This window comes from Glycine max, chromosome 11 (genome assembly GCF_000004515.6).
Source record: "Glycine max cultivar Williams 82 chromosome 11, Glycine_max_v4.0, whole genome shotgun sequence".
In the NCBI taxonomy this organism is placed as follows: Eukaryota; Viridiplantae; Streptophyta; class Magnoliopsida; order Fabales; family Fabaceae; genus Glycine; species Glycine max.
Window position 1 is genome coordinate 12,814,025 of NC_038247.2, and position 19,070 is coordinate 12,833,094.

At 36.9% G+C, this 19,070-nt stretch overlaps 1 long non-coding RNA gene across 1 annotated transcript; it reads left to right on the top strand.

Moving 5' to 3' along the window:
* Positions 1-4,458: 4,458 nt before the first annotated feature.
* On the top strand, positions 4,459-6,451 carry LOC121173039 (uncharacterized). The gene is made up of 3 exons (XR_005887159.1): positions 4,459-4,680; positions 5,778-5,881; positions 5,986-6,451. It is a non-coding gene; the product is annotated as an uncharacterized lncRNA (long non-coding RNA).
* Positions 6,452-19,070: the final 12,619 nt, after the last annotated feature.

Here is a 19,070-nt window from a genome sequence, read left to right on the forward strand (position 1 = left end):
TTTTTGCGATTTTTAGTTGGATCAGGGTATCTGTGGCTTAGTGGTATTTCGGGTTCAATCGCTTACAATTGGTCTTGACTCAACATGAAAACTGGTGTTAAGATCCTTCACGCAAGGTTTGTTTCTTATAATTTCTTATCTTTTCCAATACTATTTTTGACCTAATTTAATTATCTGGATTTGCATGCAAGCTCTCCACCTAACAATATCTTTTTTCCGTTTTTGCAATTTTTATTTGGATCAGGGTGTCTGTGACTCAGTGGTATTTCGGGTTCAATCGCTTACAATTGGTCTCGACCCAACATGAAAACTGGTGTTAAGATCATTCACGCAAGTTCCTGTTACTCGCAAAGGTTTTTTCTTTTCCACTCTTTTTTTTTCTTCCTTCTATCTTTTTCAATAATTTGTCACCATTTTTCTCCATACTGTTGGTAAAATTTCTCAATCCCCCACTTCATTTGTTCTTTTGTTTTTCCTCATTCACGGGTGTTTGATTTTGTTAATTTTGATCTTTTTGCGATTTTTATTAGGATTAGGGTGTCTGTGGCTCAATGGTACCTATCTTTTTACAAGTGTAGGTATGATGGTAAGCTATTTCAATCAGTTGTTTCATCCAGGATAAAGGAATTGAAACCATAGTTTATTAATGCCATATCCATTTCTATTATAATTTACAAACATTATGGGAAGGAAACGAATCTGTAGTTAATTGTGATACATCTTTCACAGGTTGCTGGAGTTAGAAATACTATTACTGATATCCATGAAGACTTCGGTTATTTTCAACAAACAGTGGAAACATTGGTATGTAATATGTTTGTTTTCTCGCAAATCCGTAACCCATTTGGAAAATTTGCTACTTTAGCTTAAAAATTAAAAACAAAGCGTAAACACTTGGATCAAAGGTAGGTACCTATATACATATATTTCCACATATCCATATACATATATAATTTTTATTATACCTTCTATTGAAGTTCGTGGTTTTAATTTTTAATAAAAGGTTTAGGCTTCTACTTTTTAAGGTGTTGTGTTATGCAACATGGTGAGACTCAGATCCTATCTGCTGTGTAATAAGTGAACCTCAGAATGTTCTGGTGACTTTATTTTATTTTTATAAATAAGTACAAAAATTAATAAACTGCTCATGTTTTTGGGATGGTGATTAATTTATTTCCTTCTTGGTTGCGTGGTTGTACTATCATCCTGTCATAAATTGACATGTGTAGTAAATTTATTAATTTTTTAATCATTACCTTATAATTTATATCATGATTCTTAATTGATTGACGATATATTTTTTTTCACTACCAGTTCATAGAAATTACACTTCAAATAAAATAACAATTGATTGATGATTTACATGTACATGTCCAATAACGTTTCTATTTTTATCTTGCTGATTGCTTCCTACATTTTTATTTACATAATATATTTTCTGATTTTCTGTGTATTTTAATTATTTCCCTTTATATTTATGGGTGAAAACAAATTATACTCATAATTTTTTCTTTCCTACTTTCTGAACTTGATATGTTGTTAGTTTCCTTTGATATGTGCATATCAAATAAATATAAAATGTATGTCCTCCTAATGATCTATATTCTTGCATCTTATATACATACTATATTATAGGTTTGTTTGTGGTGTGTTTAGGACTCTGATCTTTTTTAGTATTGATGGGCTTCAATTTTTCTAAAAGGTCGATGAGGACATATCTGTTGGTTTAGAAGATTTCTTCCGATTAACTCCTTCAATTCCTATCATTGTCAATGTCATCATTAGTGAAAATCTTTTTGAGGTGCAACCACCTTTCCTTCATTTTGTGTATGTTTATGCATTTATTTTTAATTGTTCATTTTTCCTTAATTCATTTTTTTGGGGCAGGGCATAGGACATATTTGTAGGAGTGCCTAAACGTATATCTCTTTCACTGTTGATTTTTAAGAGGAATCTGGCTAGATATACATCTGCTTAGCTTGATTACCCACCCTTCAAGTTTGATTCCAACTTTACATGTGTTAATTGAGTGAGGCATTTGAGTTTGTTTTCAAGTTCTATATTTTTATTTTTAAGTTTACCTACTACGGTACCGGAGTGAACATTCTATCTTGAGTAGTCATGATCCTCCTATTATTTTGGCTAAAGTAGATGCCAATGAGGAGAAGACCAAAGACCTTGCATCACAATATGATGTTAAGGGATTGCCCACAATTAACATTCTGAGAAATTAGGGAAAGAATGTTCAGGAATACAAAGGTCCCCGTGAAGCAGATGGCATCATTGACTATTTAAAAAAACAAAGTGGTCCTGCTTCAACTGAAATTAAATTTGCTGATGAACCTACTGCTTTTGTTGGTGAAAATAAAGTTGCTATTGTAAGTGACCGATTGTTTTGTTTTCGCTTTATTTCAAGTCACACTGGTCTATTTATAATATCTTCTTATGTTTTCAGGTTGGAGTTTTTCTAGAGAGTAGTTTGACAACTTTTCTGCCTTAGTAGAGAAGTTGCATTCTGATTATGACTTTGGTCACACTCTGAATGCCAAACTCCTTCCAAGAGGAGAGTCATCAGTTTCTGGGCCCGTAGTTAGGTTGTTCAAGCCATTCAATGAACTTTTTGTTGACTTCTAGGTAATATTCATTTCTACGGATTTATTTTGCAATCTTATCTTTATGTTTTTATCTTATCTTTTTGTTTAGTTGTAGGTTATTATTTATATTGTTTATTATTATTATATGGTCCCTTATAATTGCATTATTTTATCCTAATTCTAATTTTTATCTTCATTATGTTATGTATGTTTATCTGATATAGTCATTCAATGGGGCCTTTCTTAAAAGTTTGAGAGACCCTTTTGGTTGAAAAAGAGAACCCTTTTTTTGTTTGCACCAAAAATTTGTAAATCTGTCTTATTCTTGGTTGTGTTGTGAGCTTGTGGAAGAGCTATTTAAGGGAAAATGTCTGACACATCCAAGGTTCTACTGACTTGGAATACATTAGACTGCCATACGATCATGGAAATAAAGTCTCCTTTTATTATAGACGTCATGAAAAAATTTGGGAAATTGTGATTAGAAGACAGAAGAGAAAATGTTTTCTATTTTCACAAAGTCAAAATTTGAAAATGTATTCAGTTTTACTATTTTCTTTTTAAGTTCGTGATTTGGCTCTAAAAATTTGCAGAAGCTTCCTATAATAATTCTGTCAAAAAATTTGTTGCTTCCTGAGTACTGTATGGTTCACGTGGTTGAACTAAATCAAGAGTAAGATTGATCTTGCCTCCAAGATGTCAAATGGCCTCTTCCATATGGAGTGTAAACGCAGAGTGTGCATATCCAGGAAGCAAATTAATGGTGATTTTGTTGATACCAATTTTTTTTTCTGTGTTGCAGGATTTTGGTGGCTATTTTGACAGTATGTGAGAGAGTTGGTGATACTTTTATATTTAGAATAATTTTAATTTTACATGCAATAAAAAAAAAATTCATCCTGTGATTCATCTTTCTCTCTCTCTCTGATTGTTTTCATGACATTGAAGGCAAGCTCTAATCACCATCTTTTGGTTTTCTTAATTAAGTTAGTTCTATAAATAACATTTGAATCATTTTTGTTTTCTTTGGTTCGCAATACTTTTGCATGGTGATAAGGATCAATATTGATTGCAATGCCTGCTACAGAAAAGTGAAGAGAGCCCTTCTTGATATGTCAGGTTAGGCATCATGCATGGATCATCCTTAACTGTGTGCTAAATGCTCACCTAAACTATGTGCTAAATGCTAATGCATGTTTGTTTGTTATGTACAGTTTCTGTTTTAGATACTTTCCAAGATGAATGTTGTGTTGTGATATTAGAATAGCTTTTGTCATTCCACTAATTCTCTATATTTTATAAGAATTTATTTTATATACACTACTTTTTCACACAAACATCCAATGAGATTTGATCATTTTAACATGTCATTTTTTTATTAATATGATGTGGTGACATCATGATGTGATTAATTCCTATTGGATGTCGATGTAAAAATGTTTTACACCGACAATGTGTCTAATTAAACACATTTTGTAAGTTTTGGATTATTCAAGGGTTGTGAAGTCTTTATGCAGCAAAAAAACTCTAAAATGAGTTCGGCAATTGGGTTGCTAAGGCTATATATGAAATGGTTTTTTTTTAATTAGCATAAGCTTATCTATTTTTTTTATCAGCTATGATTTTCTTTATTAAAGTTCTGTTTTTCTTGCAGTTTTTATGATAACCTTAGATTGTTTCTTACATAATTCAGTATTTCTGTTTTGACAGGATGGTAAAGCTACAACTGAGGAGGTGAAAAAGAGTAACCATGTTTTGGGAAAATTAGAAAAGCGAAAGCAGAACCGTAATTAGTGTAAGGTTATCTATTTTTTTTATCAGTTGTGATTTTCTTTATTAAAGTTATGTTTTTCTTGCAGTTTTTATAATAACCTTAGATTGTTTCTCACATCATTCAGTATTTCTATTTTGACATGATGGTGAAGCTGCAACTGAGGAGGTGAAAAAAAGTAATCATGTTTTGAGAAAATTAGAAAAGCGAAAGCAGAACCGAGTTCTTGATCCTCACATTGAAGAACAATTCAGAGGTGGTCGCCTTTTGGCCTAGTATCTCATCTCGCCCTAGCCAATGTGGTCATGCTGATAGGTATGTTACTTTTTACTCAATTAGCTACCAGAGATATATTAGGTGCATGCTTTTCTGCATCCAGTGAGAGTAAATTTTAGAATTGCTTTTCATAGTTAGAACAACCATCCCATTTGCAAGAACATATATATGAAGAGCTAGAATTTTTAAAAAAATGATAGGTCAAAGAATAAGGGATTTCCCTCATTCTAAAAGTAGCTTTCAACTTCTCGTGTTGTGTTGCATTCTTTGTTGGTTTATTTTATTATTATTATTATTATTATTATTATTATTATTATTATTATTATTATTATTACTCAAGTCGTTGTGTTTAGTGGACTGAATAATTGGGTTTGAATATTCTGAATACGACCAATGTATATAGGAGTTGATTATTAAATGGCTGCAAAATTGAGAAATGACGTGCTCATAGTAACCTTTTGATAGTCTATTTTATTTCTCCATTGCGTGTTTAGTTAGCTCTTGAACACAGAAAAATTGTCAAATTGATGCAATGACTTCGAAGAAGCTCCCGTGTGTTAATTAGGGGAACAACTGTCTATTGCCCTTGAAGGATCAAGGATGTTTTGCATTCAATAGTTTAATCAAATGAAAAACCAAATGGGAAGTTTCTTAATGGATGTCTGATTGATCCTTGATAGTTTCTAATGCCCAAAGTTTGAATAAATAACATCATTCTGATAGTTTGGTCTCTCTGCCATTTTGGTGTTCATTTTATTACATTGGTTTTTGGTACTGCTTGCATGGGTCAAGTTAGCACTGGGGCAAACTGACTATATGTGCTTTTCTTTTCTTTTTTTCTCTTGAATTTTGGATATGTTGTACATGGTCTAATACATATTTTGTTTTGGTCCTTGCTGATTAATTGTCTATAATATGTTCATGGTATTGGCAAGATGACCACATACTTCATGACTTTAACTACTGGAAATCTTGCAGAGCATACATTGCATTGAGTGTGTGTGGGTAACTATAATGAGGTTTTCCCTTGGTTACATTATAGGGAATATTGACTTATCAAAATAATCTATGATGCATAGCAGATTCTTTCAGATTCTCAAAAGAGAGCCCATTATGACATGTACTTGTTGTCTCAGAAAAAACTTATGCAAAGGAATTCTGGACAGGGTTCAAAATTGCAAATTTACAAATCACAAGCTACTGGGCTCAAGGAGATGGAAGTTGTTGAATGGTTAAAATGGTACAAATTAACTATAAATAATATTTTGGCAAAAAAGAAGATGGTAGTTGGAACTGGCTATTTTGATGTATTTGAGAGAGATTTTTATTCTGCTATTCATGCAGCATACTATGGTCCTAAAGTTCAGTCCACGAAGCTTCTTCCTGACTTCTTTGAGGCTGAGGAGAGGTCTTTTTATGAAACTCTTGAGGTTTTGCACTTAGTTTCAGAACGTGATCTTTTCGGGATGGTTTGCCTAGCCAACAAGGTTCCAGAGATATCAATTACTAACAATGAGAAGTTAACATCTTTTAGATCCTTCCATTCAGGCCTGTGTCAATCTATAACAAATTTGAACATCCACAAGAATGCAAAAAGATTAGATGATTTTGAAACTCACCAAGGTCACAGCTCTAAAACTTCAAGTATTGTATCAGATGCATATAGACATCTAGAATTGCACATCTTTGGAATAGTGATTGCTACAACATCTAAGACCCTACCTAGATGTTGTTCTGATGAGATGCAGACAAAATATATTGAAGATCACATTCATGTGTTCCTTAATTTATATGAAGATCCCAAACATATCAGCAGTGATGTTTGGAAAGATTACCTTGCAAATGGTGCAGTTGGAAGAAGAATTCACTTAGGAAGCATAGATGGACTTTCTTTTTGGGTTTTAATTTTGATGTAATTAATAAGCTAAACTGTCAGAATTTTTTAATCCTGATAAATTTATATATTTATATATATAATAAAAACTGAGAAAGGCTTGTTGCTTGTGCAATCTATTATATTTTGTTGTTGTTGTTATTGTTATTATTATGATTATTATAGATTATGTAGGGTTTAGCTGAAGGCCCTTTTTTATCTTGTGATGACAAGAGTTAACACTGATATTCCCTATCTCTTAATTTTTTTGTTGTCATGCATGTTTGCTTCGTCATTATTATTATTATTATTATTATTATTATTATTATTATTATTATTATTATTATTATTATTATTATTATTATTATTATTATTATTATTATTATTATTATTAATAATAATCCGAACTGACGTCGGGTTTTTGGAGTTAGCTAACCCTCGCGGGATCGCAATCCTTTGTCCCGTCCATTGTAGCACGTGTGTCGCCCAGGACATTTCATTTTTGGTTTTCTTTGGCATTCTTTCTTTAAGGTTGTCCTAAGTATTGCTTTAGAATTCTATTTAATTTTGTTGTTGTTGTTGTTGTTGTTGTTATTATTATTATTATGAAGGCTCTAACTGAAGGCCCTTTTTTATGTTGTGATGACAAGAGTTAACGCTTATATTTCCTAACTCTTAATTATTTTTTTTGCTGTCATGCATGTTTTCTTTGTTACTATTATTATTATTATTATTATTATAGATTATGTAGGGTCTAGTGGAAGACCTTTTTTAATGTTGTGATGACAAGAGTTAACACTGATATTTCCTATCTCTTAATTCTTTTTTGTTGTCATGCATGTTTGCTTCATCATACTCATTATTATTATTATTATTATTATTATTATTATTATTATTATTACGAACTGAGGACGGGTTTTTGAAGTTAGCTGACTCTCGCCAGATCGCAATCCTTTGTTCCGTCCATTGTAGCATGTGTGTCGCCCGTGACATTTCATTTTTGGTTTTCTTTGACATTCTTTCTTCAAGGTTGTCCTAAGTATTGCTTTAGAATTCTATTTCATTTTATTGTTGTTGTTGTTGTTGTTGTTAGTGCTTAGCTCTACTGAGTGTTTAAAAGATTGGCTAAGATTTTGTTAAAACATAAGCACTTAGACAATGAAGGAAAGCTGGAGTTGCTGCACATGATGTCCAACGTTATGTCAAGGAATCAGATCGGGCTGCACAATGCACAAGGCAAGATAAAATGTCAAATGAAGAATTGAAGCTGCAGGATCCACGATGTCGGATACAATGTCCAGGACATCCTGCCCGAAAATACTGGACACATAAATCTGTTATATCTTTAACAGATTGTGCAGGATCCACGATGTCGGACACGATGTCCTGACATCCGGCCCGAAAATACTGGACACATAAATCTGTTATCTCTTTAACAGATTATTGTGCAGTTAGCAACAGATTAGACGATCTATCTCTTGGAACGAATTAAAAGATAATTAAGGTTCGAATTACAAACTTGAATAGTTCGTTCAGGGATTAAAGATTAAAGATAAAAACTAAAAGATCAAACTTGATCTTTTAGATCTTTAAGTGCAGATTTTCAAGAAAATGATAGATCTCATCCAGCACAAGTAGTTGCAGCCCAGAAACGCACACTGCTATATAAACATGAAGGCTGCACGAGTTTTCTACCAAGTCCGGGATTGAAGAGTTATTTTGTGAGTTTTGGGACTTGAGTGATTTGTGAGCCACCTTGATGTTACTCTAACATCAAGTGTTGGACCTGAGTGTGTAGAGTTGATCTCTATAGTGTGTGGAGTTGATCTCTATTGTTCAGAGAGCAATCTCTGGTGTGTATTTGATTTAATTGTAAACACGGGAGAGTGATTGAGAGGGAGTGAGAGGGGTTTCTCATATCTAAGAGTGGCTCTTAGGTAGAGATTGCACGGGTAGTGGTTAGGTGAGAAGGTTGTAAACAGTGAATGTTAGATCTTCGAACTAACACTATTTTAGTGGATTTCCTCCCTGGCTTGGTAGCCCCCAGATGTAGGTGAGGTTGCACCGAACTGGGTTAACAATTCTCTAGTGTTATTTACTTGTTTAAACTGTTCACACTGTCAAATATAATCTGCATGTTCTGAAGCGTGATGTCGTGACATCCTGTACGACATCTGTCCCCAGTATCAGAATTTCAATTGGTATCAGAGCAGGCACTCGAAATCACTGAGTGAGATCTAGGGAGATAAATTCTGATGAACATGGAGAAAGAAGGAGGACCAGTGAACAGACCACCAATTCTGGATGGAACCAACTATGAATACTGGAAAGCAAGGATGGTGGCCTTCCTCAAATCGCTGGATAGCAGAACCTGGAAAGCTGTCATCAAAGGCTGGGAACATCCCAAGATGCTGGACACAGAAGGAAAGCCCACTAATGAATTGAAGCCAGAAGAAGACTGGACAAAAGAAGAAGACGAATTGGCACTTGGAAACTCCAAAGCTTTGAATGCTCTATTCAATGGAGTTGACAAGAATATCTTCAGACTGATCAACACATGCACAGTGGCCAAGGATGCATGGGAGATCCTGAAAACCACTCATGAAGGAACCTCCAAAGTGAAGATGTCCAGATTGCAACTATTGGCTACAAAATTTGAAAATCTGAAGATGAAGGAGGAAGAGTGTATTCATGACTTCCACATGAACATTCTTGAAATTGCCAATGCTTGCACTGCCTTGGGAGAAAGGATGACAGACGAAAAGCTGGTGAGAAAGATCCTCAGATCTTTGCTTAAGAGATTTGACATGAAAGTCACTGCAATAGAGGAGGCCCAAGACATTTGCAACATGAGAGTAGATGAACTCATTGGTTCCCTTCAAACCTTTGAGCTAGGACTCTCGGATAGGGCTGAAAAGAAGAGCAAAAACCTGGCGTTCGTGTCCAATGATGAAGGAGAAGAAGATGGGTATGACCTGGATACTGATGAAGGTCTGACTAACGCAGTTGTGTTCCTTGGAAAGCAGTTCAACAAAGTGCTGAACAGAATGGACAGGAGGCAGAAACCACATGTCCGGAACATCCCTTTCGACATCAGGAAAGGTAGTAAATACCAGAAAAGGTCAGATGAAAAGCCCAGTCACAGCAAAGGAATTCAATGCCATGGGTGTGAAGGCTATGGACACATCATAGCTGAATGTCCCACTCATCTCAAGAAGCAGAGGAAAGGACTTTCTGTATGTCGGTCTGATGATACAGAGAGTGAACAAGAAAGTGATTCTGACAGAGATGTGAATGCACTCACTGGGAGATTTGAATCTGCTGAAGATTCAAGTGATACAGATAGTGAAATCACTTTTGATGAGCTTGCTATATCCTATAGAAAACTATGCATCAAAAGTGAGAAGATTCTTCAGCAAGAAGCACAACTGAAGAAGGTCATTGCAAATCTGGAGGCTGAGAAGGAGGCACATGAAGAGGAGATCTCTGAGCTTAAAGGAGAAGTTGGTTTTCTGAACTCTAAACTGGAAAACATGACAAAATCAATAAAGATGCTGAATAAAGGCTCAGACATGCTTGATGAGGTGCTACAGCTTGGGAAGAATGCTGGAAACCAGAGAGGACTTGGATTTAAATCTGCTGGCAGAACAACCATGACAGAATTTGTTCCTGCCAAAAACAGCACTGGAGCCACGATGTCACAACATCGGTCTCGACATCATGGAAAGCAGCAGAAAAAGAGTAAAAGAAAGAAGTGGAGGTGTCACTACTGTGGCAAGTATGGTCACATAAAGCCCTTTTGCTATCATCTACATGGCCATCCACATCATGGAACTCAAAGTAGCAGCAGCAGACAGAAGATGATGTGGGTTCCAAAACACAAGATTGTCAGTCTTGTTGTTCATACTTCACTTAGAGCATCAGCTAAGGAAGACTGGTACCTAGATAGCGGCTGTTCCAGACACATGACAGGAGTTAAAGAATTCCTGGTGAACATTGAGCCCTGCTCCACTAGCTATGTGACATTTGGAGATGGCTCTAAAGGAAAGATCATTGGAATGGGAAAGCTAGTCCATGATGGACTTCCTAGTCTGAACAAAGTACTGCTGGTGAAGGGACTGACTGCAAACCTGATCAGCATCAGTCAGTTGTGTGATGAAGGATTCAATGTAAACTTCACAAAGTCAGAATGCTTGGTGACAAATGAGAAGAGTGAAGTTCTAATGAAGGGCAGCAGATCAAAGGACAACTGTTACCTATGGACACCTCAAGAAACCAGTTACTCCTCCACATGTCTATCCTCCAAAGAAGATGAAGTCAGAATATGGCATCAAAGATTTGGACATCTGCACTTAAGAGGCATGAAGAAAATCATTGACAAAGGTGCTGTTAGAGGCATTCCCAATCTGAAAATAGAAGAAGGCAGAATCTGTGGTGAATGTCAGATTGGAAAGCAAGTCAAGATGTCCCACCAGAAGCTTCAACATCAGACCACTTCCAGGGTGCTGGAACTACTTCACATGGACTTGATGGGGCCTATGCAAGTTGAAAGCCTTGGAGGAAAGAGGTATGTCTATGTTGTTGTGGATGATTTCTCCAGATTTACCTGGGTCAATTTTATCAGAGAGAAATCAGACACCTTTGAAGTATTCAAGGAGTTGAGTCTAAGACTTCAAAGAGAAAAAGACTGTGTCATCAAGAGAATCAGGAGTGACCATGGCAGAGAGTTTGAAAACAGCAAGTTTACTGAATTCTGCACATCTGAAGGCATCACTCATGAGTTCTCTGCAGCCATTACACCACAACAAAATGGCATAGTTGAAAGGAAAAACAGGACTTTGCAAGAGGCTGCTAGGGTCATGCTTCATGCCAAAGAACTTCCCTATAATCTCTGGGCTGAAGCCATGAACACAGCATGCTACATCCACAACAGAGTCACACTTAGAAGAGGGACTCCTACCACACTGTATGAAATCTGGAAAGGGAGGAAGCCAACTGTCAAGCACTTCCACATCTTTGGAAGTCCATGTTACATTTTGGCAGACAGAGAGCAAAGGAGAAAGATGGATCCCAAGAGTGATGCAGGAATATTCCTGGGATACTCTACAAACAGCAGAGCATATAGAGTATTCAATTCCAGAACCAGAACTGTGATGGAATCCATCAATGTGGTTGTTGATGATCTAACTCCAGCAAGAATGAAGGATGTCGAAGAAGATGTCAGAACATCGGGAGACAATGTAGCAGATACAGCTAAAAGTGCAGAAAATGCAGAAAACTCTGATTCTGCTACAGATGAACCAAACATCAACCAACCGGACAAGAAACCCTCCATTAGAATCCAGAAGATGCACCCCAAGGAGCTGATTATAGGAGATCCAAACAGAGGGGTCACTATAAGATCAAGGGAGATTGAGATTGTCTCCAATTCATGCTTTGTCTCCAAAATTGAGCCCAAGAATGTGAAAGAGGCACTGACTGATGAGTTCTGGATCAATGCTATGCAAGAAGAATTGGGGCAATTCAAAAGGAATGAAGTTTGGGAGCTAGTTCCTAGACCCGAGGGAACTAATGTAATTGGCACCAAGTGGATCTTCAAGAACAAAACCAATGAAGAAGGTGTTATAACCAGAAACAAGGCCAGACTTGTTGCTCAAGGCTACACTCAGATTGAAGGTGTAGACTTTGATGAAACTTTCGCCCCTGTTGCTAGACTTGAGTCCATCAGATTGTTACTTGGTGTAGCTTGCATCCTCAAATTCAAGTTGTACCAGATGGATGTGAAGAGCGCGTTTCTGAATGGATACCTGAATGAAGAAGTCTATGTGGAGCAGCCAAAGGGATTTGTAGATCCAACTCATCCAGATCATGTATACAGGCTCAAGAAGGCTCTCTATGGATTGAAGCAAGCTCCAAGAGCTTGGTATGAAAGGCTAACAGAGTTCCTTACTCAGCAAGGATATAGGAAGGGAGGAATTGACAAGACTCTTTTTGTCAAACAAGATGCTGAAAACTTGATGATAGCACAGATATATGTTGATGACATTGTGTTTGGAGGGATGTCGAATGAGATGCTTCGACATTTTGTCCAACAGATGCAATCTGAATTTGAGATGAGTCTTGTTGGAGAGCTGACTTATTTTCTGGGACTCCAAGTGAAGCAGATGGAAGACACCATATTCCTCTCACAAAGCAAGTATGCAAAGAACATTGTCAAGAAGTTTGGGATGGAAAATGCCAGCCATAAAAGAACACCTGCACCTACTCACTTGAAGCTGTCAAAGGATGAAGCTGGCACCAGTGTTGATCAAAGTCTGTACAGAAGCATGATTGGGAGCTTACTATATTTAACAGCTAGCAGACCTGGCATCACCTATGCAGTAGGTGTTTGTGCAAGATATCAAGCCAATCCCAAGATAAGTCACTTGAATCAAGTAAAGAGAATTCTGAAATATGTAAATGGCACCAGTGACTATGGGATTATGTACTGTCATTGTTCAGATTCAATGCTGGTTGGGTATTGTGATGCTGATTGGGCTGGAAGTGCAGATGACAGAAAAAGCACTTCTGGTGGATGCTTCTATCTGGGCAACAATCTTATTTCATGGTTCAGCAAGAAGCAGAACTGTGTGTCCCTATCTACTGGTGAAGCAGAGTATATTGCAGCAGGAAGCAGCTGTTCACAACTAGTTTGGATGAAGCAGATGCTGAAGGAGTACAATGTCGAACAAGATGTCATGACATTGTACTGTGATAACTTGAGTGCTATTAATATTTCTAAAAATCCTGTTCAACACAGCAGAACCAAGCACATTGACATTAGACATCACTATATTAGAGAGCTTGTTGATGATAAAGTTATCACACTGGAGCATGTTGACACTGAGGAACAAATAGCAGATATTTTCACAAAGGCATTGGATGCAAATCAGTTTGAAAAACTGAGGGGCAAGCTGGGCATTTGTCTGCTAGAAGACTTATAGCAATTACTTCTATGTGAATGTGCTCAAACGTTAATAGCACATTCACTACTGGGCCAAAACAGATTCGACCGTTGCCTCACAAGTCTCTTTACATTCCTCATTCAAACTTATATTGTCGTGGTAATCCCGTCTTCAGCATTTCCCAACAGCTCTCAGAATTTCACGAAACCATTTCAAAAGCTCTGCTTCTCCATGGCTACCTCACCAAAAGATACTTCAGCTCCTGGTTCACCCGCTGTAACATCATCTCCATCATCCAACAAAGCACCATCACACCAGGAACGACCTGAATTCACTATCCAACCCATACAAATGATTCCTGGTTCAGCCCCTGTTCCTGAGAAACTGATTCCCAAACGACAACAGGGAGTGAAGACTTCTGAAAACCCTAGCCTTGCAACAAGTCCTAGGGAAGTAGACATGGAGATGGATAAGAAGATTCGCAGTATTGTGAGTAGCATTTTGAAAGATGCCTCTGTTCCTGATGCTGATAAAGATGTTCCAACATCTTCCACCCCAAATGTTTCTGTGCCCGATGCTGATAAAGATGTTCCAACATCTTCTACTCCAAATGCTGAAGCCCTCCCTTCACCCAGTGAAGAAGAATCAACAGAAGAAGAAGATCAAGCCACAGAGAAGACCACTGCACCAAGGGCACCAGAACCTGCTCCAGGTGACCTCATTGACCTTGAAGAAGTAGAATCTGATGAGGAATCCATTGCCAACAGGTTGGCACCTGGCATTGCAGAAAGGTTACAAAGCAGAAAAGGGAAAACCCCCGTTAAGAGGTCTGGACGAATCAAAACTATGGCCCAGAAGAAGAGCACTCCAATCACTCCCACCAAATCCAGAAGGAGCAAAGTTGCAATCCCCTCCAAGAAGAGGAAAGAAATTTCCTCATCTGATTCTGATGATGATGTCGAACTAGATGTCTCGACATCAAAGAGGGCCAAGAAATCTGGGAGAAAGGTGCCTGGAAATGTTCCTGATGCACCATTGGACAACATCTCTTTCCACTCCATTGGCAATGTTGAAAAGTGGAAATTTGTATATCAACGAAGGCTTGCTTTAGAAAGAGAACTGGGAAGAAATGCCTTGGATTGCAAGGAGATCATGGACCTCATCAAGGCTGCTGGACTGCTGAAAACTGTCACCAAGTTGGGAGATTGCTATGAAAGTCTAGTCAGGGAATTCATTGTCAACATTCCCTCTGACATAACAAACAGAAAGAGTGATGATTATCAGAAAGTGTTTGTCAGAGGAAAATGTGTTAGATTCTCCCCTGCTGTGATCAACAAATACCTGGGCAGACCTACTGCAGGAGTGGTGGATATTGATGTTTCTGAGCATCAGATTGCCAAGGAAATCACTGCCAAACAAGTCCAGCATTGGCCAAAGAAAGGGAAGCTTTCTGCAAGGAAGCTGAGTGTGAAGTATGCAATCCTGCATAGGATTGGCGCGGCAAACTGGGTACCCACCAATCACACTTCCACTGTTGCCACAGGTTTGGGTAAATTTCTGTATGCTGTTGGAACCAAGTCCAAATTTAATTTTGGAAACTATATTTTTGAACAAACTGTTAAGCATTCAGAATCTTTTGCTGTCAAATTACCCATTGCCTTCCCAACTGTATTGTGTGGCATTATGTTGAGTCAACATCCCAATATCTTAAACAACATTGACTCTGTGATGAAGAGAGAATCTCCTCTATCCCTGCATTACAAACTGTTTGAGGGGACACATGTCCCAGACATTGTCTCGACATCAGGGAAAGCTGCTGCTTCAGGTGCTGTGTCCAAGGATGCTTTGATTGCTGAACTCAAGGACACATGCAAGGTGCTGGAAGCAACCATCAAAGCCACCACAGAGAAGAAAATGGAGTTGGAACGCCTGATCAAAAGGCTCTCAGATAGTGGCATTGAAGATGGAGAAGCAGCTGAGGAAGATGAAGAAGAAGCTGAGGAAGAAGAAGAAGCAGCTGAGGAAGAAGAAGATGCAGCAGAGGATACAGAATCAGATGATGATGATTCTAAAGCCACCCCATGACCATCAGACCTTTATTTTTGCTTTTACTTTTACTAGTTATTGGTCTGTAATATTTGCACATTAATTTCATGCATTCTACTTTTGTCAAATTCTGTCTAAAAAGGGGGAGTAATAGTATTAAGAGTATTATGCATGATTTATGATTCTGAGTAGTAGGACTCTATGTATGCAATAGTAGTCATGATGTATGTTTTTGAGTAGTAGGATACGGTGTATGCATGATTCATGATGTTGAGGGGGAGTTGTATGTATATGATTTTGAGGGGGAGACTACTGCTGCTGATGATGACTGATGTAAGCTACTGTAACTACGAGTAGCTGATAGAAGATGCTGCAGTAAGAGCATGGAGCCAGGGGGAGCAGAAAGCTGATGTCACAAGAGATGTCTCAACATCCTGGAAAAGACTAGTAGCTGATAGAAGATGCCGCAGTGAACTGCTTCACAGCAGTAGGAGCATGGAGACAGGGGGAGCAGAAAGCTGATGTCACATGAGATGTCTTGACATCCTGGAAACGACTTGCAACTGGCAGAATTTTGCTGTCGCCACTACCAATTCCGCTGTGCTTGATTACTCTGATAATGAAAGTTGCTGATCCCACTTGCATAACTGCTCGTACCTGCTCAGGAAGTGTCTAAGTATGTTTTAGACAAAATTTGCCAAAGGGGGAGATTGTTAGTGCTTAGCTCTACTGAGTGTTTAAAAGATTGGCTAAGATTTTGTTAAAACATAAGCACTTAGACAATGAAGGAAAGCTGGAGTTGCTGCACATGATGTCCAACGTTATGTCAAGGAATCAGATCGGGCTGCACAATGCACAAGGCAAGATAAAATGTCAAATGAAGAATTGAAGCTGCAGGATCCACGATGTCGGATACAATGTCCAGGACATCCTGCCCGAAAATACTGGACACATAAATCTGTTATATCTTTAACAGATTGTGCAGGATCCACGATGTCGGACACGATGTCCTGACATCCGGCCCGAAAATACTGGACACATAAATCTATTATCTCTTTAACAGATTATTGTGCAGTTAGCAACAGATTAGACGATCTATCTCTTGGAACGAATTAAAAGATAATTAAGGTTCGAATTACAAACTTGAATAGTTCGTTCAGGGATTAAAGATTAAAGATAAAAACTAAAAGATCAAACTTGATCTTTTAGATCTTTAAGTGCAGATTTTCAAGAAAATGATAGATCTCATCCAGCACAAGTAGTTGCAGCCCAGAAACGCACACTGCTATATAAACATGAAGGCTGCACGAGTTTTCTACCAAGTCCGGGATTGAAGAGTTATTTTGTGAGTTTTGGGACTTGAGTGATTTGTGAGCCACCTTGATGTTACTCTAACATAAAGTGTTGGACCTGAGTGTGTAGAGTTGATCTCTATAGTGTGTGGAGTTGATCTCTATTGTTCAGAGAGCAATCTCTGGTGTGTATTTGATTTAATTGTAAACACGGGAGAGTGATTGAGAGGGAGTGAGAGGGGTTTCTCATATCTAAGAGTGGCTCTTAGGTAGAGATTGCACGGGTAGTGGTTAGGTGAGAAGGTTGTAAACAGTGGCTGTTAGATCTTCGAACTAACACTATTTTAGTGGATTTCCTCCCTGGCTTGGTAGCCCCCAAATGTAGGTGAGGTTGCACCGAACTGGGTTAACAATTCTCTAGTGTTATTTACTTGTTTAAACTGTTCACACTGTCAAATATAATCTGCATGTTCTGAAGCGTGATGTCGTGACATCCTGTACGACATCTGTCCCCAGTATCAGAATTTCAGTTGTTGTTGTTGTTATTATTATTATTATAACTGTTCTTTCTTCAAATTATGCATTTCACATATTCAGAGTAGTTTTAGTGTTTTTCTTAATTGATAAGCAATGTTATTGTCTAAAACTATTAAAAAATGAATTTCCTATGTACTCCACATGTCAATTAAGAATTTATTCTTGTGTGTAATTATTTTTATAGCATTAGAATAATGCTATTTTCAATTTGGAGATGTAGGATCATCAAAATTATGGTTTTGTTAAATTGGTATTTTGATTTGATACTTTCCAGCAAAAAGCCTTTGAATGCTGTAAATAAAATATATGAACCTGAAAGTAGATACCTTAAAAATGTCATTTCAAAGTGGAAGTAAGCAGTAAGTGTCTTCTTGGAGTCATTTTTATTGTACCCATGTGATGAAAGACTGCAGCTAATCCTATGTTTAAACACTTAAATATTTATTGAAATTCAATTAGATTTTAGTATACACTAAAACTGATAAATATTGCTTATTTAGCACATTCACTAGCTTTAGCTGTGTAGCAAAAATTTCTATCACAATGTTTTTGTCACCATTGCATGCCCACTCAAATTGACTTATTGACATTTTTGTTTAGTATCATGGCTAACAGTTGTGTTTATGGCTTTTCTTATAGATGAGAATTCTAATGGGGCAATAGATCAAGAGGAGTTGAAAAAGTGTACGTTCAACGGTGTTCTAATGGCTAACAACTGTGTTTATGGATTTTCAACGATGTTCATTCATCTCAGTCAGTTTTCACACGTCATGACCAAGGGAGCTCACAACTTTCAGGTTCTACTATTATTATCAATATTATTATTACTACTATTATTATTATTATTATGTAGGCTCTAGATGTAGGTCCTTTTTTATGTTGTGATTATTATTATTATTATTATTATTATTATTATTATTATTATATTATTATTATTATTATTATTATTATTATTATTATTATTATTATTATTATTATTATTATTATTATTATTATTATTATTATTATTATGTGTACTGTGCAGAGTATCGTCTCGGGTAGCTCAAGGCAAAAATAGCAAAGACGAGTTAAATGAGGTAAGTTGAATTTTGATGTTCCATTTGTTGAATTCTTCTTTTTTCCAACCCGATATTGCTGAGTGCATTGTGCATGGTTGATGAATATAACTGTTCTTTCTTCAAATTATGCGTTTCACATATTCAGAGTACGTGTGATGTGATGTGCCTTTGCCATTTACAGGTTCAGAATCCACACAACATTAAATACAATGGAACAATTCAAGGTCTAAAATATATATGGAGAACTTAAGGTTTTTGTGGGCTGTTCAAAGGGGATGGTACTAATTGTGCTCGAATTGTCCCAAACTCTGCTGTGAAGTTCTTCAGTTACGAGCAAGCTTCCAAGTAAGCTTTCCTTTAAATACACATTGATGTACTGTAGTTTTATGATGATAAATTTGTTATGATGGGATTCTGCCATCCTTTTTTATTTTAATTTTTTCAAAACAGTTTTCTTTAAGCATGGTCACTCCTTTGGCAAAGTAGTTTCAATTTTTATATCCATGTCTTACATATATAGCTCTTTCTCCTCTTTTCACTGAATGTTTCTTTTCTGGCAGAGGTATACTACATCTGTATCAGAAGCAAACTGTGATGTATCAATATCATATGCATGATGTGATGTGCCTCTATCATTTACAGGTTCAGAATCCACACAACATTAAATACAATGGAACAA